This window comes from Notolepis coatsorum (assembly GCF_963971535.1).
Source record: "Notolepis coatsorum genome assembly, chromosome: 6".
Lineage (NCBI taxonomy): Eukaryota > Metazoa > Chordata > Actinopteri > Aulopiformes > Paralepididae > Notolepis > Notolepis coatsorum.
This window is the reverse complement of record NC_140170.1, coordinates 181,943,722-181,968,421: the sequence shown is the minus strand read 5'-3', so window position 1 is coordinate 181,968,421 and position 24,700 is coordinate 181,943,722. Positions and strand designations below refer to the sequence as shown.

General features: G+C 46.5%; 1 protein-coding gene and 1 pseudogene across 2 annotated transcripts in view; one reads left to right on the top strand and one right to left on the bottom strand.

Moving 5' to 3' along the window:
- LOC311229861 (phosphoenolpyruvate carboxykinase, cytosolic [GTP]-like) overlaps nt 1-1,021 on the bottom strand; it is a 3,848-nt pseudogene extending 2,827 nt beyond the window's left edge. The window contains exons 1-2 of the transcript in view: nt 791-1,021; nt 258-262 (exon numbers count right to left, since the gene is read on the bottom strand). The product of the transcript in view is annotated as a phosphoenolpyruvate carboxykinase, cytosolic [GTP]-like (transcript). The remainder of the gene's footprint in view (nt 1-257; nt 263-790) is intronic.
- LOC311231231 (histone H3.2) overlaps nt 1-24,700 on the top strand; it is a gene marked incomplete at its 3' end in the record, with an annotated part of 410,556 nt that overhangs the window by 315,276 nt on the left and 70,580 nt on the right. The gene's annotated exons all lie outside the window — the stretch shown is intronic.

The following is a 24,700-nucleotide window of genomic DNA, read 5'->3' as shown; positions in this document are numbered from 1 at the left end:
GTGATAGTAAAGGGTTAACATTCTGTAGTGTGGCAGTGCAAGGGTTAAGTTATACAAAAAGCCAGTCGTGGCAAGAAAAATGGCATATTATCTTCCTGAACTTTTTTACTACATCTACATTTTTACATTTGACTGTAGATTTGACTGTATATTAGTGTATATTTTTCGGCTGTATATTTTAGAATGTATATATACATATTTTAGAATGTATATCCTTGACTGTATTTCTATTCTTATTTGTATTTTAGATTTTTTACTATACCTAAATGTTTATTGTGAGTGATCTGTATAGTGTGCTGAATTTCCCTCGGGATCAATAAAGTATTCTATTCTATAATTCTATTCTATTCTATAAATAAATAAAAAGCATTAGAAGTAGGGATGCTCAACATTGGCTTTTTTACAGATACCGATATACCGATATTGTCCAGCTCTTAATTTTCCGATACCGATATCAACCGATATCAACCGATACGATATATGCAGGGTTTCCCCCCCCCCCAAAAAACTTAATAATTTCAGGTAATTAACATTACATCTCTCTTGTTGTGGAATTAACACAACATTATGCATACTTTTGACAATAAATACAATCAGAATTTGTTCTTACTTGCTTGCCTGGGTAAATGAAAGGTTATAGAAATGTAAAAAAAAAAAAGAAAAAAAAAATTGAAAACCGATACCGATATTTTCCGATATCACATTTTAATGACGATATCGGCCGATAATATCGGTAGGCCGATAATATCGGACATCCCTAATTAGAAGCTATAGTGGCAGGTGATCTCACCAGTTGTGGTATTTGCTGAGCTTCTTAATCGTGCCCTGCTCCTCCAGCAGGGCCAGGATGGTGCTGTTCTCCTCCTCCGAGCCGTCGCAGATGTGCAGGGTGTCCGGCTGACACAGGAGCCACGCTGTTCTCCACAAACTCCCTCACGGCGGGGCTGAGCGCGCTCAGGTCGCCCTGCAGCACGCGGAGGCCCCCGGCGGCCGGGTCCTGGGACTGCAGCTGGTGAGGCATGGTGGACGGAGATACTGCGGAGATAGAGAGAGAGAGAGAGAGAGAGAGAGAGAGAGAGAGTGAGAGAGAGAGGGAGAGGGAGAGAGAGAGAGAGGAGAGAGAGAGAGAGAGAGAGAGAGAGAGAGAGAGAGAGAGAGAGAGAGAGAGAGAGAGAGAGAGAGAGAGAGAGAGAGAGAGAAGGGGGGGGGAAAGATGGGGTGGTGGGTGAGTCCGAGAGGAAAGGAGAGGAGGTGAGATGAGAGGAGAGGAGGTGTGAGGAGAGAGGGAGAGGATGAGATGAGAGGAAAGGAGGGAGGGAGAGGAGATGAGATTAGGAGAGGAGAGGAGGAGAGGAGGTTGTGAGGAGATGAGGAAGATTAGGAGAGGAAGGGAGAGGAGAGGAGGATATGAAAGGAGGAGATGAGAAGAAAGGAGGGAGGGAGAGGAGAGGAGATGAGGAGAGGGGGAGGAAGGAAGGATATGAGAAAAGAGGAGAGGAGATAAAAGTAAGAAGATAGATACCAGTTTCCTCTCTGTGTGTTCAGTAGAAAGCTATCTGGCTGCATGGTAGCCTAGCTTAGCACAACGAATGGAAGCGGGACATGACCGGTTTAGCCTAGGCATTGTTCAACTAACACCTCTCCTGAAGGCTAACCGGTCATGTCCGCTTCCATTCATTGTGCTAAGCTAGGCTAACATGCAGCCAGATTGGCGTTTCTACTGAACGAACAGAGAGGGAAACTGGTATCTATCTTCTTGTCTCTCTCTGGAGAAAGACGATAAGATAATTCCCCAAAATGTTGGCGTGTTCTTTTAAATTTGCTGCAAGAACTGACAAAACAGGACAAAATAAAAACATGTTAATTTCACATATTGTAGTGCCTTAATTAATATAGGCCACTACATATGTAGTTCTCTTTCCTCCAGTATGGCTTCTTGTAACTCGTTTTTGAGATACAGCCATTTCTGTATTGTTCTGTATCGTTAGTGGGGTCACATAATCAGTTTTCATAAAAACCGTAGTGGAAATATAGGTTCCCATGATCTCATGTTCCAAGAAATATAATGCACCTTAACGGCCTGATAGACTCAAGTAAGAATTAATTATACAAGAGATTCTCCATTTGTTTCTAGAGAGAAATTATGAGAAATGTAGCTCCATGAGTTTCTGAGGTTCATGGGTTTGGATGTAACGTTAAAATCAGATGAACTCATGACCTCTGTTTCTTTTTGATCGGTTTTAACCACCAACACACACACACACAGCTGGTAAGGGAGAAAATAAGACCAAATCTAGATACATTTACAAGCATGGGTCTTTGAAATACAGTTGCAGGTGTTTGTTAAAATCTCTGGCTTGTTTGCAGCTGGTCACTGTCACTCATGCTGGCGTGGGAGAATGGGGAGGAGGGGTGTTGTGAGTGAGATATGGCTTAATTCTAAGAAAGAGTCACTGTTCATGGCTGAATTTCTAACGTCAAATAACATCGAGAGGGCAGACATTTCTGTTGAGCTTCTAGATAGTGATACTTGACTGGGATGTCTGAGGGTAACCCTAACCTCTAGATAGTGACTAAGAGTGGAGAAAATTAAGTTGATTTAACTTGCAGCCCAATAGTCTAGTCGAACGTCTGCAGTGCAGTGATATTGGATTATCTGGTCTCAGCACATTGCATCATTCTTGAGCCAGAACCAGACTTGTGACAACATCTTACTGGCTGTGCATGAGGATATAAGAATGATGGTATATCCAATGCCAATTTCTGAACTTCAATATCATTTATTTATTTATTCGTATATGCCTTTGTAGGATACAAAGGCATAATTATGCATACGTTGCAATAACAACCTGTATCAATGCATATGCCTCAAAGCGTTACTTCTCTACTCAAATCAAAACAACTCAAGAAGTAATGCCAAAAAAACGTTTTTGCCTACTACTAATACCCCAATAAAAAAAAGTACTAGAACCACAGTCTATATCAAAATAAAACTTTCAAATCTTACTATAGCACAGGATAAGAATACACCAATTCCATCAAATTACCTTCTCTTGTTTTGGCGCAGTGAGCCTTTAGTTTGGCCTCGTCAGAAGAGGTCTTGTTGCTTTGACAACAGTTCTTGAGTTTTGTCTCTCTCTCCCAGCAATGGCATTGTTTTTATACACCCGAGGATCTCCCGAAAGGGCGGGAGGGAAGGAGGAGGGGAGGGAAGGAGGAGGGGAGGGGAGGGGAGGGGAGCGGTGGAGGGGAGGGGAGGGGAGGGGAGGGGAGGGGAGGGGAGGGGAGGGGAGGGGGGCGCTGACAGGGGGTCTTCCCGGGACCTGTGTCCTCCTTCCTTCTGAACATCCGAAAACACCGCGACAACACGCGGTGATCTAATCGGTGAAACATGACGTCAAGGCGAGTTAATTATCAGCAGTTGGCGCTGTGTTGTTGGGGGACTGTTCCGTCATTGGAAAATGATTGACAGCAGAGGACGTTCAGGATCCGACCGACAGACAGATTAAGCGCAGACTGTTACATCTCTCTCTCCTCTTCTCTCTCTCTCTCTCTCTCTCTCTCTCTCTCTCTCTCTCTCTCTCTCTCTCTCTCTCTCTCTCTCTCTCTCTTCTCCTCTCTCTCTCTCTCTCTCTCTCTCTCTGGTTGGGTTGGGTAGGGGTAGGGGGTGGGTGGGGGACACTGTACACTGTGGAATATTGACAAAGCCATACTTGGTCATTTTACTGTACATTGGAGGGGGTTGGGTTAGGACATTTGCAGGGGCCAGTTTCGAATTGCAGTCTCCCGTAGGTGTTCTTTGAGTGTTTTTGAAAGTGGGTAGTGATTCACATTCCTTTACAGCTTTGGGTAGGGCGTTCCACATTGATCTGGCATAATTGCGAAACGTGTTTAGTCCCTTGTTTGAGCCGAATCTGGGTTTTACATGATTTTGTGGAGCTCCCTCTGGTGTTGTGATCGTGGTATTCACTGACCTTTGGGAAGTATTTTGACATGTACATGGGTACCTTAGTCGTGTAGTGTATCTTGTAGACCAGGCCCATTGCTAGTTGCTGTACTCTGTCGTCTACTCTAAGCCATCCTAGGGTTGTCAAATTGGGCAGGGGTGAGGTGGGTTCTAGGGGTCAGGTCAAGCAGTAGTCTGACCACTTGGTTTTGAGATGTTTGTAATTTTTGTTTTTAGTGCCTTTGAGGTGCTTTGGTACCATGAGGTGCAAGCATAGTCGTAGTACCCTTGAATGAGTGCTCCTGCCAGAGTCTTCAGGGTATTCTTGTTTACCAGAGAGGAGATCCGGTACAAGAATCGAGTTCGTTGGTGTTGACTTTTTTTATTACATTGGATGCCATTTTGTCACAGGAAAGATTAGCCTCTAGGATGGAACCCAGGTAGGTAATTTCATCTTTCCTTGTGAAAATATTGTCACCCACTGTAACTGAGAAGCCGGCGGTCTTGCTGAGTTTGTTATTTGAACCGAAGAGAATGGACTCTGTTTTACCCAGGTGTAATGATAGTTTGTTATCGGCGAGCCATATGCAGATTTTGCCTAGTTCCGAGCTGAGGGTTTTTTCAACTGCAACTTGTTCTTGTCAGAGACCAGCAGGGCTGAGTCGTCCGCAAACCGGAACAAGTTGCAGTCACAAGCTGACGACATGTCATTTGCATAAATTAGGAACAGTAGCGGTCCTAGTATGCTTCCTTGTGGAACATCACAGCTCACTGTGAGGGGGGGGGGGATAGGGTACCGTTTACCTCCACCATCTGTTCTCTCCCCTCCAGGTAGGATTGTATCCAGCTTCTTCTTCTGGCGTGTGTCTTTAGACCTGCAGCTCCGTTGAGGCAAGCCAGGCCAACGTTTCATCGTCCAGCTCACTGATAGACTATCAAAACCAATTGCTTTTAGCAATGTATTTGTGATTTTGTATTTCTCTCTCAGTCTCTTGCTCTCTCCCTCTCTCTCTCTGCCTATCTATCTATAATATAACATATATAGCTATGTATCCATCAATCGATCATCAATATATCTATCTATCTCCCTCCCCCTCTCTGTGGTGTGTAGTGTTAACGTTGACCTACTTCAGAATGACCTCTCCTATTGGCTGTCAGACGGGGGGCCCGCCCTCATGAAGACCAAGGTCTCTGGGAGGGGAGGGGGCCACAGTAATAATGAGGTCCCTGAGACATTGTGTCCTGGTGACACGTGGAATGACCTCATCGTCCCTGTTGGCAGACTGCTAAGATGTTAACCCTTTCACTGCCACACTACCAAACGGTTAACCCTGTCACTGTGACGATACAGAATGTTAACCCTTTCACTGCCACACGATAATGGGTTAACCCCTTTCACAACCACACCACAGAAGGTTAACCCTTTCACTACCACACTACAGACGGTCCACAAAGGGTTAAGACCTAACGTTCAATCACGGGATGCATCACTATGCCTCTGCAGCGCCTCTGTGCTGCCTGATCTCGCTTAAGATATGGAAATATATGGAAATATACAACGTGTACGTTTTACAAATACTTATATATATATTACATTTTCAAAATGTTTACACTTTTCAGAAAATGTCTGAGTTCCCCTGCTGGGAAACAAACCCAGGGCGCTCACACAGGAGGCAAGTGCCTTTAGTTTAAATGGTAAATGGCTGCTTTTTTATATAGCGCTTTTATCCAAAGCGCTTTACAATTGTTACTAAATTTTTTTTACCCATTCACTCATACTGATTGGGAAAAAACAAGATGAAGCGAGTATCTGAAACATCAACTCCAGCCCACGCTGGAAGGACTATCTCTGTTTGAACAAGTCATATCGTCTGCTGTTATCTGCTATATTGCCAAACAGAACATTGTTTCTTTCATGACATGTTTGCCCACCTTTACCAATTTCATAATTACTCCACACGTAGCTCCTGTTTTCTTAGACCACCCCATTCCCGCACTTCCCAATCTCAGTTTAGTATACTATACAAAGTTGTGGAACTCTTTGCCTCTACATATTTTGGATTTTTCTTTTCGGAAGTTCAAAAGAGCACTGAAATCACATCTCCTAGCTCAGTCCAGTATTATAGCTAACAATTTCAAGGTCCTCCTCCTTATACTTCTCTGCTCACATCGCAGCGACAACCAGAACCTGCAGATTCCTCCTGAGCAACGTCAGAAGGATACGCCCCTTCCTGACAAAAGAAGCCACCCAACTCCTCGTCCAATCAACAGTCATCTCCCGCCTCGACTACTGCAACGCACTGCTAGCTGGCCTCCCGGCCACTGCCACCAAGCCTCTTGTTGCACGTATCCGCTTCAAGGCCCTCGACCTAGCATACCGTGCGGCAAAGGGAACCGCTCCCGCCTACCTCCGGTCAATGGTCTCTAACTACACACCCTCAAGACCCTCAAGACCCTCAAGACCCCATTATGATGTCTCTTATCTAATCAAGTGTTAATCCCACCAGAACCCTCCCTCTCTCTCGTACTATATGATTAATCCCATCAGAACCCTCTCTCTCGTACTATATGATTAATCCCATCAGAACCCTCCCTCTCTTGTGCTATATGATTAATCCCATCAGAACCCTCCCTCTCTCTTGTGCTATATGATTAATCCCATCAGAACCCTCCCTCTCTCTTGTGCTATATGATTAATCCCATCAGAACCCTCTCTCTCTCGTGCTATGACACCTGGATGTCCCCACAGGGATTAATAATAAAGATCCATTTATTATCTAAATAAATATCCATTCATTATTTTAAACTCCAACAATGTCGGTGTTATCTGCTATGGTGCGGTTCTGCAGGTTGTCCAGTCATTTACCTAGTATGGTTTTGTCAATAGTCCAATGTACAATGTTGTTTGTTTGTACAGTGTCTCCTCCCCCCCCCTCAATGTACAGTTTTACTTGATTATACAGTGTGCCCCCCCCCCCAACCACCTCCAATGTAAATTACCCAGTATGGTTGTCAATATCCCAATGTACCCAACCCCCCCCACCCAAACCTCCTCCAATGTACAGTTTCTACGTCAAATGTATATACTCCCTTTTCTTGACTCCTTCTGTATCACAAACAGTACTGTATTTGCAAATCTGGTATGTCATAAATGTATAGATGTAGCAGTACTGACTATCTGTATGTCATGTATGTCATATATGTCCTGATGAATTGAAAATGGGGGACCCTGATGTAAACAAGACGAAAGTCTTTCTCTGGTCTGCATCCCCTTAACAATTGTGTGTATTGAGCTGTACTGTATTGTACCCATTCTGCAATCTGTTAATAAAGTTTTCAATCAATCAATCAATCAATCAATCCCTACGCTCTGCATCTTCTGGCCGCCTCAGATCTACTCCTATCCAAGCTCCCGGAGGGTCATCAAAGAGAAGCCGCCTATTCTCAGTCCTTGCCCCACAATGGTGGAATGAACTACCCATCCCAGTTAGGACAGCCGAATCCCGTCCAATCTTTCGCCGTCGACTAAAGACTCACTTCTTCAACCATTATCTGAAATGATAAAAAAAAATAAAAAATCTAACCCTGACTAACCTTACTGTCATGCACTTGTCCTAATAAACTAACCTACACTGTAACACGCAACACTTTGATGAACATTGTTACTCAGCTGATAGAGTTATACCCTTCTTGCTGTCTTGTCGCACAGAACTTGTAAGTCGCTTTGGATAAAAGCGTCAGCTAAATGACTAAATGTAAATGTAAATGTTATACAAAGCACTAAATGGAACAGGACCAAGCTACATTGCAAATTCTCTAGTCAACTATGTGCCTCCTAGAACATTGCGATCATCTACTACTGGTCTATTGAAGGTTCCAAGCCACAGTCTAAAGATAATCGTACAGTGTACAGTTTCCACGCCTAATGTATATACTCTTTTCTTTCTGGACTCTTTTTGTATCACAAACAGTACTGTAATTGCAAATCTGGTATGTCATAAATGTATAGATGGAGCAGTACTGTCTATCTGTATGTCATGTATGTCATATATGTTACGATGAATTGAAAATGGGGGACCCTGATGTAAACAAGACGAAAGTCTTTCTCTGGTCTGCATCCCCTTAACAATTGTATGTATTGAGCTGTACTGTACTGTACCCATTCTGCAATCTGTTAATAAAGTTTTCATTCATTCATTCATTCATCGGGGATGCAGCCTTTGCAAGCTATGCACCAATGTTATGGAACACACTACCTATGGACATTAGGGAAGCTAGATCTCTTAATATATTCAAAAAAAATTACCTCTTCACCATAGCCTTTTAATACACTCCACTGTAGCACTATTTTACTCTGTCCATAAAATCTTATTGCACTGCACTTTGCATCATTTTACTTAACTTTTTAATGCACTGCTGCATCATTTTACTATCTATTCTATTTTTTCTTTTTTTTAATCTTTTTCCCCCTCCTTTTTCCTCCGTTTTTCTACCATCCCAATGTTAGTCGTTATGCCAATTCCCAATCCCCTTCCTGGTCGCTGCGCACCTACCCCCCACAGTCGGTCTGGGAGAGTGGAGGCTATCACGTGCTTCCTCCGACACACGTGTAGCCAATCAACCGCTTCTTTTCACCTGGCAGCGCGGACTCTCACTGAGAGGGTGTAACGTGTGGAAGGATCACACTACCCCCCTTAGATCCTATCCTCGCTGAGCAGGCGCCCCGCCCCCGGCCCCCGACCGAACTGTAGGAGTCGCTGTTTACAACAACCAGGACCCACCCACCAGCTTTCCCACCCCTAACACTGCCAATTGTGTTAGTATGAACGACTAGCCAAGCTGATAGCAATGCGGAGAGCTGGGCTCGAACCCAGCGTCTCCTGCATTGGTGGTGAGCGCCTTGCCCACTACACCACCTAGCCGCCCCTATCTATTCTATTATACTATTTTACTCTGTCTATTACTTTTTATTACAGGTTCAAAACTGTCCGCTATTAAACTGTGTGGGTATCAAACAAGAAAGACTGTCAGGCTGTAACTGTGTAGGATCCAGGCCTAGAACTGCACCCTGAGAGGGCGGTTTGCCCTGAGTGGGAGGTTCGAAGGGTCAAAGTGGGTATCAATATCAAACAGGAGGGAAGACTGTCAAGTTTGTGGATACCAAACAGAGAAGGTAAAGACGACTTTAAACTGTTAAAAGTCATCCAGAAATATTTTATTGCACTGTAAAAAACTGTGATTTTATATGTCTGCACTTTATGGGCTCATTTTATTTCTATTCTATTCTACTATTTTATTGCACTGCACTATTGCACATTTTATTCTGTATATTCTATCTTACTCTTTTTATTATTGGCTATTTTTTTAACTGAATCAAACTATAAACAAGGTAGCCTATTGTGTTAATAGATCCTAATGTGAAAAACGGTCATTTTATATGTCTGCATTTTATGTGCTCATTTTATGCCTGTCTTTTTAAGTTGTAAAGCACTTTAAGCTGCACTTTTTGTATGAAAGGTGCTATACAAATACAGTTTATTATTATTAGTAGTAGTAGTAGTAGTAGTGTTCTCAGTTCTGAAAAAGAAAATGTATACAAAATGCAAACAATGAAGTACAAAATGCAAACTTTTTAAAATGCTAAAATGAGGGCTACACCTTAGCCTAGGCATGTTTGACACCCTTATTGTGTGGTTTAGTTCTCTCCCATAGTTAAATAATGTTTGCACAGGTTTACATTCATGATGCACTATTCCTATTTCACATAAAGACACACGACATAGATTTGAGTACTGATATCATATCCATTCTTTATGACTTACATGCACGCATCTCGTTCTCGTTTGTTTGTTTCTTCTAGTCACGTCGTCCTCTGGGCAAACAGAGCAGCTGCGACTGGTCCATCCTTAAGAGCCGGATAGGGGGAGATGTCAGGGAAGGTTTTGATTGAAGTTTATTTCAAATATGCAACATAACAAACAAACAAACAAACATCAAGTACATATATAGCCTTAAGCCATTCAAATAATAAATGTATATACAACATTTTAAATAACAAAGAACAAACAAAAAAGTCAAAAAAAAATTATATTTATTTATTTACATATTTGAAAAGGAGTTGGAAGAAGCATAACTTATTTAATCCCACCCCTATTTACTCATCAGAACATACTATATTTGATTGACTAATTCATACATTACTAGACGTATATTGAAAATGTTACCTATAAAATAAAATGTATGTTACCCTGTATAGTTCCTCTAGCCATTTTGTATACATATACAACTATATACCTACATATGCACATATATACATTTATATATGCATACATACATTGTCTTGTGATTTAGTTTGTTATATGTATGTCCTTATTAATTAAGATTATTGGTTGTTCAGAGAGGTTGTATGTTGTGTGTTTATTGTTTTTTAGATTAATCAGAATTTGAAGATATTAGAGTAAAATATGAATTGTATTACCCTGCCTATGTTAATGTGTCTGACCAGGACCTATATAGCTGAGTTTACCATTTGTGAGTTGGCTTCCTTTCAGTTCAGGTCTGTTTTATCCTGCCTTCTATTTTTTGGGCTAATTTATATTCAGTTTGTAAATTATGTATTAACGAAAGGTTATCCTATAACCTAGTTATATGAATACTGGCTGAGCGTCTCGCTCTTCGCCATATTGAGATATATCTTTATCTCCAGCACCTACTGTGCTTCATTAACGAAAACAATGCACCCATGCACTTGACCAGGCCCCGCCCAAGTGTCCCCCTATAAGACACCGGACATGGTAACACTCCCCCTTCCTCGGAAAAAAGTTTCCATCATAGAAAACCCAACCAAAGGTCCTCAGGGCGCGCTAAGAGCGAGATGCTCAGCCAGTATTCATATAACTAGGTTATAGGATAACCTTTCGTTATATAGCATTACTAGCATCGCGTCTCGCTCTTCGCCATATTGAGATATGGGGCAGAGCAGACGCGTGGCCCGACAAATGTACCCCCTGAGGACCCGCAAGCCCTACCACCAGGGGGGAGGGGAGTCCCGTCCACCCGCCCTTCCTAGTGAAGAGGGGGCGGCAGTCAACTCCACCAAAGTGCGAAAAAAGAGGGAACCAGAGACCCCTAAAAACGCACAGCACAGGCGGGACCACGTGTGACACATCACCCCGTGGCACACACCCACACACCCCTGCTAACCAACCGACAGGCGGGACGCAGGGGAAGTCCCAGACCTCAGAACCGCCTGGGAGACAGAACCCCCAGTCATGTCCATGAGATAAAACCTGACGAAGGGACCCGGGGAGGACCACGAGGCTGCAGCACAGATGTCCTCCACCGAGACCGCCCCTAACAAGGCGGCAGAGGCCGCCACTCCACGAGTGGAGTGCGCCCTGACACCCCCAGGGGGGGCCTGTCCAGCCAACGTGCAGCAAAGGGCAATGCCCTTGCACAACCAACGTGACAGGCGCCGCTTGGACAGTGCCTTACCAGCGCCAGGGCCACCGCAACAAACAAAAAGTTGATCGGCAGCCCTGAGATCCCGAGTCCGACTGAGGTAAACCCTCAAAGCACGGACAGGACACGACAGATGAAGGCTCGCCTCTAACCCACTAGCGTGAGGAGGCGGATGAAACGCCTGAATCACAATATCCCTGGAGCGAAAAGAGCTCCGGATATTCTTTGGCACGAAGACTGGAGTAGGCCTCAGAGTCGCACCGCTATTGACACAAATAGACAAGCACTCAGGCCGCACCGAGAGAGCACACAGCTCACCCACGCGCTTAGCGGAGGTGATGGCCAGTAGGAACGCAGTCTTGAAGACAGCTGCTCCAACGACGCCTGCTCAAGAAGCTCAAACGGGGCCTCAGACAACCGGCCGAGGACCAGTTGGAGGTCCCACTCGGAGACAGAGAACATTCCACCGGCTTGAGACGCCGAGCGCCAAGCAGGAACGTCCCACGAGAGGGTGGCTGAACAACGTTCCGCCCCCACACTCGACCATACGCCACTCCCCAGCGTAAGCCGTGGTAGAGGACGGAGCGCACGCGTACCGGATAGCGTTAACCACAGAATAGCTAAGACGCATCCCCACCAGATTCACAATGTCAGCAGCCAAGCCTACAGGCTGCCCCAGAACAGGAAGGCAGAACAGAGTTCCGCGTGCCTGAGAGAGGGCCCGCGGTGACCACGGAACAGGCCACAGCAGGGCCACACAGAGCTGAATCAGGGCCGGGGACCACACAGCTGAGCCCCGGCCCGGCACGACCAGGACCAAGTCCCGCGCTCCCGACGTACCCGCCCCAACAGCTGAGCTATCAGGTGTAAGGGGGGGGGGAGAGCGTACAGAATCCCGGATGGCCACGGAATCGGTTCCAGACCTGCCCGACTATGTCTGGACGTAATCCCCACTCGTCAGGGTGAGGACCGCCCCGCGACATCACACCTGCACCCACATCACCCTGCCGGGGATGTGGAGAGCCCTCAGGCTGCGTAGATGGAGAAACGCCCATAGCCAGCCGACCGCCGCCCGGTGCAGACGGGGGGAGCGTACTCGTCCCTGTCTGTCGATATACGACGCTGACGTCGTGTAGTCCGTCCTGATCAAAACATACTCGCCCACCGCAAGGTGGCCGAGCCGTTTGAGGACCAGAAGGACTGCCTTCAATTCCAACACATTGAATGTAGCGCAGACCGGGCAGCATGGTCTTGCCAGCTGCCCCCTACTGCGTTGGCCGGACACGTCCCCCCCCCCCCACGTGAGGGAGGTGTTGGTGAAGACCATGACGTGTGACAGCCTACTGCCCATGGGGACCCCGCCCATGAGGGCCCCAGGCCCTCCCCAGAGGGCGAGGTCCCCCAGTACTGACATGGGAACCTTTAGCCGCTTCCACTTGCCTCTCACCAGGTCTATTTCCATACTGGAAAATCACCTCTGTATCCTCCTCATGAAGAGGAGGCCAAGGGGGACCACAGAGTGAGCAGATGCCATCATACCGAGCAGGCGCATCACGGACAGCACCGTAACCATCCTAGGACGGAACCTCCCGAGCGTGCCGATAACACGCTCTGAGAGGGATGCCCATATAGACCTTGAGCTTAGAATAAGCCCAAGTACTCCACCCGTTGACTGGGAAGAGGAGTACTCTACTTCCAGTCTACAGCAAAACCCAGGCTGGTGAGGAATTCCACCACCTGCCTGGTATGAGACCTGATGATCTACCCTGACCGGCCAAGGACCAGAACTTCGTCCAGGGCAGAATACACTTCGTAACCCCCGACGACGCAGAGGCCCCAGTGCGGGGAGCCAGAGAATAGCCGAACGGCAGCCTCTGGTACTCATACGCTAAACCCTGCAAAGGAAGCGTAGGTAAGCCCTAGGATGAAAGATCGGGATGCAAATACGCATCCTACAGGTCTATGGAGATGAACCAGACCCCCACCTGACAGTGTTCAACAGGTGGGAGACGGTCAAAATGCTGAACCTTCCATGGGACAGGTCCAGCATGGGTCTGACCCCCCCCCCCCCCCCCCCCCCGATTTCTCGGGCACCAGAGAATACCGGGAGGAAACGCCACGCATCGTGTCCTCCTTTGGGACCACGGCGATGGCTCGCTTCGCCCACAGATTGGATCTCGTCGGCCAGAGCTGTCACTGCTGGTGACCCCACAATAGGGTCTGTACCAAACCTGAAAACGGGTGGGGTTGTGTAAACACAAGTCCCCGCCTCAGCGTTCTCTCCATCCACCTCGACATATGGCACTGCTGTAGTCATATGTGATGGTACTCCCAAAGCGCACCCGCCGCCATTTGGCGCTAGGAACTGTAGATAGGCGGCCCGGTCCCGCCCGCTGTGCGTTGCCAACCCTGGACCCGCTAACCGCGAGAGCAGAGCGTTCGTGGAGTCGGGACATCGGACCCTGACACTACCCATGAGGCAATCGCACCCAAGGGGGGACCCCGACAGAAAGGGCCGGTTTGATACACTGCCCGATAGGGTGGGTTCCTACACACCGTAGCCCTGCAGTGATATTACTACCACCCAAATCACGCGCACCTGCCAGACCACTGCCGGTCTTCCGGGAGTGGGAGGCACTAACGTGATACCCGGCCTGGCAAAGGCGAGGTCGGGGAAACCCGCGCTGAGCCTGAAGAGGCCTCGAGCCCCCCTGCTGACAAACTTTGTAGTTGACAGACGTAACACCAGGCTCACCAATCGCAGACGCAGAACGCGTGGCGAGGGAGCCACGTGACAGCACAACATTCTCACGGACAGACCCAGTTTCAGCCATCAACTGGGTGTCAGCCCCTGTCCCCATAAGAAGCGAAACGTGGGGCGGCTTGCGCTTCATTGAAGACACGCGACCCGCAACAAAAGGAAACAAATCAGAGCCCTTATCCCGCTGATGTTGGGGGGGGTGACCAGAGAGCGAGCTGGACACAGCTAGACGGCGGATTTTTTTTAGGGCGTGCTCATCTAATGTAGCCTATCCCTCGGCCGCCAAGGCTGTCGGCCTTGCGGTCACCTGTTTACGTTGTGCCCAGGGTACCTCAGGCGGGGGAAACATGGCCGCTGGTTGATGGCCTCGCCACAGCCGTTGACGAGGCCGTGCTCTCACCTCTGGCTGCATGGTGCGAGGCGGTGTGGGGCCTAGGTCAAATACCGCCCGCGCTCCTGCAGAAAGACCAAAGTCCCTCTGCGGAGAGGGGAGCCCTGAGAGAAAAAAACTTCTCACCCCCTCAAGGGGAGATTGATCCAACCAAGATGTCTGTAAACAAGCGTTGACAGCATCCTAGCCCTCCCTGCGGTTTTAGCTTGCGGCTAGGTCAAAGCTAATAACGTCAAAACCTTGCGCAATGTTTCGACGTCGGCTGGCCTTCAAGGCCCCGCCACCCGACACCATTTTTGACAGAAAAAACAGCAATTCGAACAAAGTTACTAGTCGCTGCTAATTCTATACCGCGGCGGTATATGCTTAACAGCCCACGAGCCACCTGCCGGGCCGACTCACCTCATGACGTCGGCCGGGCGGGACACCGTTCCAACATGCCAGAGGCAAAGGACTGATGCCACCTGCTTCACAAGCACGGAGCACCAGTGGTGGTTGCAACAAAAAACTACTACTAGTGAAGCACTGCCTCACTAGTAGGAATGGAGCAACCTCCACTGTGGTGTGCACCCATGAAGGGGTAAATGAATAAATGAACGAAAACTCCACCAACATACTGCAGAATGGGCTAGCCCATACACACAATGTTAAGGGGATGCAGACCAGAGAAACACTAGTCCCGCACACAATTCATAGATTCACAAAAAGCACACCAGCCCTAGGCCTCAGCCCATCCACCCATGAAATGGCAAACAAGCCCCTGTCAAAACTCCCAACAGTAGACACCGATTGAACGTCAGCATGAATGGTTAAGAGGAGGGAAGACCTTTTAAAAAGACAGCCCTCGGCGGGGAATAAAGGAACAGTGACCCAGCATCATAGCATTAGCATTAGCCGCGCGGTCCAGATATCCTGCCCCTTGCGCCAATACACAACTCGGTTGTCTCACGGGACAACAAGCAGTATCACAAATGGCAGCATTGATGCCTGGTGGCGCAGGCCCTACCTGTGCGTGACCTAGCCCGACAGCTAGCCGCCGCGCGACGTCCTTCGATCCGCTGTCAGAAGATGAGGAAACCCCAGGACAGGCCCGATGCGCTGTTAGAATGTGCCGAGAAGATTCCAGGGGCTGGCAAATCTCCGGCGAAAACCCAACATTGTTCAATTTCCTTCTGCATTTCATAACTACTAGTTCATGGAGTGCACTGCAGCGTCCATGATGGAAACAAAAAAGAGGAAGGGGGAGTGTGACCATGTCCGGTGTCTTATAGGGGGACACTGGGGCGGGGCCTGGTCAAGTGCATGGGTGCATTGTTTTCGTTAATGAAGCACAGTAGGTGCTGGAAATAAAGATATATCTCAATATGGTGAAGAGCGAGACGCGATGCTAGTAATGCTATAACCTTTGTTTGTCCATCACAGTTGCCTATCAATTAATCTACTGCCTTCACTGTCAACAACTGCCTTGCACTGTAATCATACTCCCTACCTCAATCTATGTTGTTTAGTCTATCTGTTCAGTAGTGCTCAGCACTGTTTCAAGATGCAAACTGACTGTTCTGAGAGAATTGTTGAATATAGACAAATGTTCTATAGAATGTTTGGTTATGACATCATCACAAATGTTCTAGAATGTTTGATTATGACATCATACTGTGACATCACAAATGTTCTATTATGACAAATAAGACGGTTCAATGACTATCTAAATCCAATCAATATTCCTACTGCCGTTTCAATGTAAGGTTATAAAAATCAACATATAAACATTCATATAATACAATAACCTAAATATATATCTTTAGCTCCTCTACATTAATGCACTTTACTGTAACCTTTGCACTCTGGTTGGATGCCAAACTTCTTTTAGTTGTACTGTACTTGTGCTGTATGATGATGATACTGTGCTGCATGATGACAATACATTTGAATCTGCAATTTGACATTATTTGTGGGTGCTTTGTCGTGACATATACACATCTTTCGTAGCAGATTGAAAGAAGTGAAGGCAGATACCAGTGGTGGAAAGTAACTAAGTATGTTTACTCAAGTACTGTACTTTAAGTACAATTTAGAGCTACTTGTACTTTATGTGAGTATTTTAATTTTCAATATTTCAAAGGAAATATTGTACTTTTTACTCCACTACATTTATCTGAACCCATCAGTTACTAGTTACTTTGAAGAAAAGGATTTTGCATAGAAAAAAACTATAAAATGTATGAAGATCATATACTTTCACAGAGGACATAATCAGAGCAGCATAACTGGACGACATACCTTTAACATAACCTGTCAATGGATGGTGGTTTGTAGGTTTGAATGCTCCCAAGCACTGGAATACACAAACCTCATGTAGAATGGATACTTTTACTTTAGACACTTAAGTAAATTCAATAACAAATGCTTCTCTACTTTCACTTAAGTAGAATTTGAATGGAGGACTTTTACTTTTACCAGAGTACTTATTTATCTTATTTAAAGGGACTGTGTACTTCTTCCACCACTGGCAGCTACCCAGTAGCCTCTGGTCTGTGAGGTTCAGAGTGCACTCTGGCCACGCCCACAATGTGTCATCACAAGCTAGCCGCCCAGCCTGCTGTCACTCGAGTTCCACACACGTAAAAACAAACAACTCTCTCCCTGTTCCAAACACTGGAGCACTGAAGCTGTGATGTCATCAGGTGTAAGGTCTGAAGGCGAGCATGTCTATGTTCCCCGGGTCCTATGTTCCCCGTTAGCGATAGATAGTCAGACCACCAGCCCTGATTCCAAACTCTAACCTTAACCAACTTCGAAAGAGTCGCCAAGCTTAACCAGTTCGAAACAAGGCAGACATTAATAATTAATAAAATAATAAAAATGAATAAAATCTTCAATCAATCAATCAATCAATCGGGGAACATAGGGATGATTACCCCGTCTGAAGCTGCTCCATAGATAATGAATGGGGAAAGATGTTGTAAGTGACACTGAGAGACACCCAGGGGGATGTTATGTTTTTTATGGATACATTTCCTGTTTCAGAACTGAGAACACTACTGTAGAATAAAGCTTATTTGTGCTTATGTGTTTGTTCTTTCAGTTCAGTTCAGTTCAGTTCAGTTCAGTTCATCAGTTCAGTTCAGTTCAGTGCTACACAGACCTTATCACTTTACGAGAAAACACCTCCTGTTCATGTTCTACCGTCTTAGTCTTAAAGTTAAAGTACATTACAGTGTTCCCTCAGTACTCTAATCTATGGAGTCTATATAGTCTCAGGAGGTCATCTCCCTCTTCATCTTTATGAGTGGCACAGTGATAATACAGGATGGTTTATAGACAGACAAACAGGGTAGGACGTGTAACTGAAGAGCGTCAGGCTGAAAGTTCATAAAACTCTTCTGGAATTCCTTTAGATCAGGGGTGCCCAACCTTTTTTGAACCAAGATCTACTTTTTAATTTACCACCTAGCCGAGAGCTACCAGCCAAAATTTGACCTACTCTCGGCTAGTATTAGTATTAATAGTATTAGTAATACCTAGGGATGCTCGATATTGGCTTTTTTACCGATACCGATATTCCGATATTGTCCAACTCTTAATTTCCGATACCGATATCAACCGATGCCGATATATGCAGGGTTTCCCCCCCCCCCCCAAAAAACTGAATAATTTCAGGTAACTAATAATTTCACTGGATATATATATAACAAATATTGTTATTGTTTTTTTTTTTTTAAACCGATACCGATATTTTCCGATATCACATTTTACTGCCGATATCGGCCGATAATATCGGTCGGCCGATAATATTGGACATCCCTAGTAATACCCATTCAATATGCACATGACAGAACATATTATATGGCATATAATATTTTCTGTCATGTGCATATTGAATGGGTATATAATATAATATGATATTTTATATATCATTGTAACGGTGTAGTGTAGCAATTACAAGAATGACGAGACTAACTTCTCACGTTGGGCATGCAGGCAGCATGACCCATTTATTTCACACTCTGCATACACACTGACAACACACACACTCAATTCAATGGGCATGAGAAAACATGAGTTTACATTGCCAAAGCAAAAGTGGAACAATACAATCAAAACAAAAATGATATATGTACAATTAAAAGGGAATAGGAATGATGTGTAAACAGAGCTGTCACATTGCAACTGACAACACACTAGTGTTGTCACGATACTGGAATTTCGAACTTCGATACGATACCTTGAAAAGTATCGATATTCTATACCATTTTCTATACCACAGGGGAAAATGTTAAATCTTAAAATGCAAAAAAATAAAGATAAATATATATATATATTTTTTTAACTAAATTTTGCTTTTGTTGCTGGTCGATTCTCCTCAGCTTCTCTCTGGTACTATAAGAGAAGATAAATATAACACTTTTAAAACCCTTTGTTTATCTTTAGATCAGACATTTAAAAATAACTATAAATTATCTAATCTTAGAAATTAAGTAAAGTTAATAGTACTGCATGTTAAGCATAACAGATTGATTGATTGCACATTTTATTAACAGATTACAGAATGGGTACAATACAGTACGGCTCAATACACACAATTGTTAAGGGAAGGCAGACCAGAGAAAGACTTTCATCTTGTTTACATCAGGGTCCCCCATTTTCAATTCATCATAACATTTGACATACAGATAAACAGTACTGTTACATCCAGCCATTTATGAGATACAATACTGTTTAAGAGACAGAGTTTCTAAAAGAGAGTATATACAGTTAATTTACTTCTGACCATTATAGTCAAAGTATTTTCCTATGAACTGAAACTCATAAGACCAGATAAGGCTAGCATCATTCAGTTACAGCTATATTGGCCAACATTAGCCAGCTATCTAGCCAGCTACTGCACCACAAACTGCCAGCCAGCCAGCTGGCTACCTTAACCCACAATACAACAGATATCCAGCCAGCTACTGCACTATGAACTGCCAGCTTGATTGATTGAGAAGCTATGCCAGCTGGCCACCCCCAATCCAGCCAACCGTACAAATTACGGTCTCAGCCAATCACATCGATTTGTACAGTTAGTTAGCTAGCCATTCCATTGTGAATTAAAATGTAGGCCATTATTAGCTAGCTAGTAGCTAACGTTAGCCAACTGAGAACGATAGCTAGCTAACCAACAAATCAAATCAAATCAAATCAAATCAAATCAAATTTATTTATAGGGCCCGACAACACACGTTAATGTCCCCATGGGCCGTACAGATCTTCTTTAAACAAGTCAAGAAGAAAACATAACAATAAGTCAAGAGCAGAACAAGAACACCATAAGGTCCAAACATTTTTAGATGAATACAAATAAATGAAAGAATGCAAGCACTCCCAGACATACCCCACGTGAATGTAAGGAAAAACTCACTAAAACCTAACAATAGGGAAAAAAAGCTCCACAGGCTGTGTGGAGGAGAGAAACCTTAGAAGGGCCATTCAAGGGGGGATCTCCCTTCTTAGATGTTGGTGATAGTAGTGTTGCAGACGGACAGTTGGTAAGCATACACTCATGTGTGTAGTGGAACACAGATGAGTGCATGCAATAGCAACTACATTTTGAAAAATTAAAGATAGAGCTAATAGCGATAGCAACTGAACATTTTGAAAGATTAAAGATAGAGCTGATAGCGAATCTATTTGAGGCACAGGGGCGGCGCAAAGAGGGTCACGTCCTCCCCGTCTTAGTCAAGGGACATTTAACACTCCGGTCGTTGCTCAGGGACAGCCGGAGACAGGGAGATAGGGGGCGGCGCAGAGAGGGTCGCGAACTCCCCGACGTCATCGCGGGACATCCGGCACTCCGGTCACCACTACGAGACCTCCGGAGACAGGGGGGCACGCAGAGGGGGTCGCAACCTCCCGGCCTTCGTCACGGGACGTCCAACACTCCGGTCAACACTCCAGGACAGCAAGTCATAGGGAGACAGGGAGACGGGACAGGCGTTAGACAGCTCATGCGATTGTAGTAGGCGGACGCAATAGATACAAGTGGTAGGCATATATGTGAATGGAGTAGATATATGAAGTAGGCGTATTATGTGAATAGAATAGAAGTACTTAACCCAGCAATGAAACCGCGTTGACTGTTAATCTGTTAACAGTCTGTTGATACTGTTAATCAGTTGACAGGACCACGGACAGACGGCGGTGAATAACTGATCCAAGGCCTCGGAGGTGCATGTAGAGCAGTCACTACAATCTTGGCCAAGACCCCGAGGCATCCATCACCTTAGTCAGCGCCAGGAGACGGGCACTCAGAGAGAAGGGGGGGGGGGGGGGGGGGGGGGGAGGGGGGGGGAAGAGGGGGGGGGGAAGAGTTAGAGAGTTCCCATGTTTGTGGTGCTGCAAAGGAGCAGACATGTAGTACCCTGTAGTGCCATGTAGTACCCCGTAGTGCCATGTAGTACCCTATAGTACCCTGTAGTACCCTGTAGTACCCTGTAGTACCCTGTAGTGTCATGTAGTACCCTGTAGTGCCCTGTGGTACCCTGTAGTGCCATGTAGTGCCACGTAGAGCCATGTAGTACCCTGTAGTACCATGTAGTACCATGTAGTACCATGTAGTACCATGTAGTACCCTGTACCCTAACTAAACTACCCTGTAGTAAACTACCCAGTGGTACCATGTAGTACCCTGTACCATAACTAAACTACACAGATTAATCTAAAGGTCAGTCCCCGACCAGGTGAGATCAGGGTAGGTTGAAGGAGAGAGAGAAAAGATGCTGCAAGCCTGCAAACAACAACGCTGTTGATATAATGAGCTATTCGTAGTAGGGCTGACCTTCTTATATTTTTGGGGAATTCGAAGCTTTGGGGCCGAGATTCGATTTTAATTCGAAGCTTCGAGATACATTTTTTATTTTTATTTGTTTATTTTTTATAATATATTTTTTTAATGTTGTGGGACTTGTACAGCACTTTGTTCAACTTTGTCAGTGCTGTAAAGTTTAAACCTTTTTAAATCTTAGACAAACAAAACACTTTGCTTTCATGAAATATTGTAAGCCGTCATTTGAGGCTTTATAAAAGCAGCATAATGAACACAAATCTGTCAGTGCCGAGTCCAACCTCATCTTAAATAACAAACAGCATTGCTTGTTGTAGTTAACAAAGAGAGGCAGAGTTGATTGTGCAACAAAAAAATAAATAAATAAAAAATTCTATTTACCTCCGCAACGGTACTGATCTGCCACGATGCAGAGGCTCCGTTCATTGTGGAGGTGGATGCCTCTGACATCGCGGTGGGAGGGGTGATATCTCAGAGATGTTTAAAGGACGGTAAGGTGCATCCGTGTGCTTTTTTTTCACGCCGGCTGTCTTCGGCCGAGCGTAACTACGACATGGGTAATCGGGAGTTGTTGGCGATCAAGTTGGCACTGGAGGAATGGAGACATTGGTTAGAGGGGGTGGCACATCCCTTCATTGTTTGGACTGATCATAAGAACTTGGCTTACATCCAAGGGGCTAAACGCCTTAACACTTGCCAGGCCAGGTGGGCGTTATTCTTCACTCGATTTCGATTTTCCATCTCCTATCGGCCCGGTTCCAAGAACGTCAAACCTGATGCTTTGTCACGCCAGTTTGATCTTCCGGGTCGGGAGGAGAAGCCCCACCCTATTATTCCACAGGCCTTGATTTTGGCACCCGTGTCATGGGGCATAGATAGGGTGGTAAGATCGGCTCTGACACGGGAGCCCGATCCCGGTGGGGGTCCTTCGGGGGGAATGTATGTGCCCAAGGCTGCACGCTCGCCCCTGCTGCAGTGGGCGCATACATCCTTTCTCACCAGCCACCCTGGGGCCGCCAGAACCCTGGAGTTTATCCGTAGGAGGTTCTGGTGGCCAACAGAGGAGGGGGATACATGCTCCTTTGTGGCGGCCTGCCCGGTGTGCACACGCAGTAAGACCTCTCGCCGTGCGCCGGCGGGTCTCCTCTGACCACTTCCTATTCCCAAGCGTCCCTGGTCGCACATATCCCTGGATTTTATTTCCAGCCTTCCCTTGTCGGATGGGTTCACTGCCATCCTGGTGGTGGTGGACCGGTTCTCCAAGGCGGCTCACTTCATTCCCGTTCACAAACTTCCCTCGGCCCTAGAGACGGCTGACCTGGTGGTGCAGCACGTCTTTCGGGTCCATGGGCTTCCAGTGGATATTGTGTCCGACCAGGGTCCTCAGTTCGCCTCCAGGTTCTGGAAGGCCTTTGCCTCCGGCCTCGGCGCCTCCGTCAGCCTGTCGTCTGGGTTCCATCCGCAGTCGAACGGGCAGACGGAGCGCGTCAACCAGGATTTGGAGGGTGTCCTGACGTGCTACGTTGCCGGGTGTCCGGCGATGTGGAGTAGGAGGTTGGCCTGGGCAGAGTACGCACATAATACCCTTCTCTCCTCCTCTACTGGTATGTCTCCCTTTCAGTGTCAATATGGTTTTCAACCTCCTCTGTTTCCCGAACAGGAGCAGGGGGCTGAGGTGCCTTCGGCCCAGGCACATGTGGCTCGCTGTCACAGGACGTGGAACAGGGTGCGGGCGGCGCTGCAGAAGGCCTCGGTTAAGGCTCAGCGGCAGGCTAACCGCAAGCGTCGTCTGGCTCCGGTTTTCCGTCCTGGGCAGCGGGTTTGGCTTTCCACCCGCGATCTCCCTCTCCGGGTGGAATCCAGCAAGCTGGCTCCTCCCTTCATAGGCCCCTTTAAAGTGGTTCGTCGGGTGAATCGTGTGGCTTACAGGCTGCGGCTTCCGGCCTCTATGAGGGTTCATCCGACGTTTCATGTGTCCCTGTTGAAGCCATTCCTCTCATCGCCCTTGTCCCCGCCACTTCCTGCGGTCCCCCCGCCACGCATTATTGATGGTCAGCCTGTCTACACGGTGCGGAGGATCCTGAGTTGTAGGCGGAGGGGTAGGGGGTTTCAGTTTTTCGTGGATTGGGATGGGTACGGGGTAGAAGAGGTTCTTGGGTGCCTCAAAGGGATATCTTAGATCCCAGCCTGATTGATGATTTCCGGCGGCTGCATCCCGAGGCCCCTAGGTGAACGTCGGGTGCCGTTCGTCGGGGGGAGGTACTGTAACGTTCTGGGTTCTCTGGTCTTGTTAGACCTGAGAGCCCAGCTACCATTCTGTCACCTGTCACTTTCTCTCTCTAATTGCATTATTGTTTGTCACCTGGGATTGGCTGTCACTCTGTGGAACATGTGGAATGTCTGGTATGCTGACCTTATAGTAACTTGTTTTTTCTGTTCCTCGTCGGCTCTTCACGATTCTCAGACCTAGTACTCGGCGATACCAGGACAAGTGCGGCTGTACTTGCTCCTTGCCTTTTTCCCTGTTATTCAGTTTATATTGTTTTGTGCTATTCTCTCAGTTGACGCCCTGCATCTAATAATAATAATAATAATAATTAATTTAATTTATATAGCGCTTCTCAATAACCCGAAGTCGCTGACAATAGTCGGGAGCAAGAGTACAAACAAAGAAACAAAAGCAAAGAAACAAAAACAAAGAAACAACAAAGAAACAAAACAAAAGAGACCATGGGGGGAACAGGGAAGACAGCATGATAGCACAAAAAAGACTGGAGACAGACATCAATCAGGTTGGAGGGGGGGGGGGGTTATGGGTGGGGGGGGTTGAAGGCAAGGGAGAACAGGTGGGTTTTGAGGCGAGCTTTGAAGGTGGAGAGTGTAGGGGAGTCTCTGATGGACTGGGGGAGGGAGTTCCAGAGTCGGGGTGCAGTACGAGAGAAGGCCCGATCTCCAAAGTTTTTAAGCTTGGATGTCGGGACAGTGACGAGGGAGGCAGTGGAGGAGGACCGGAGGGAACGGGTGGGGCGGTAGGGAAGAAGGAGATCAGTCAGGTAGGGGGGGGCAGGCTGTGGAGGGCTTTGAAGGTGAGGAGTAGTGTTTTAAAGTTTATGCTGTGTTTGATCGGGAGCCAGTGGAGGGAGTGGAGGACAGGAGTGATGTGTTCGCAGGACCGGGTGTTAGTGAGGAGGCGGGCGGCTGGATTTTGGACCATTTGCAGTTTATGGAGGGAGCGGGAGGTGATACCAGTGAGGAGGGAGTTGCAGTAGTCCAGGCGGGAGGACTGTCTGTCTGTTTTCCTGACTGCTCTGGAATTCT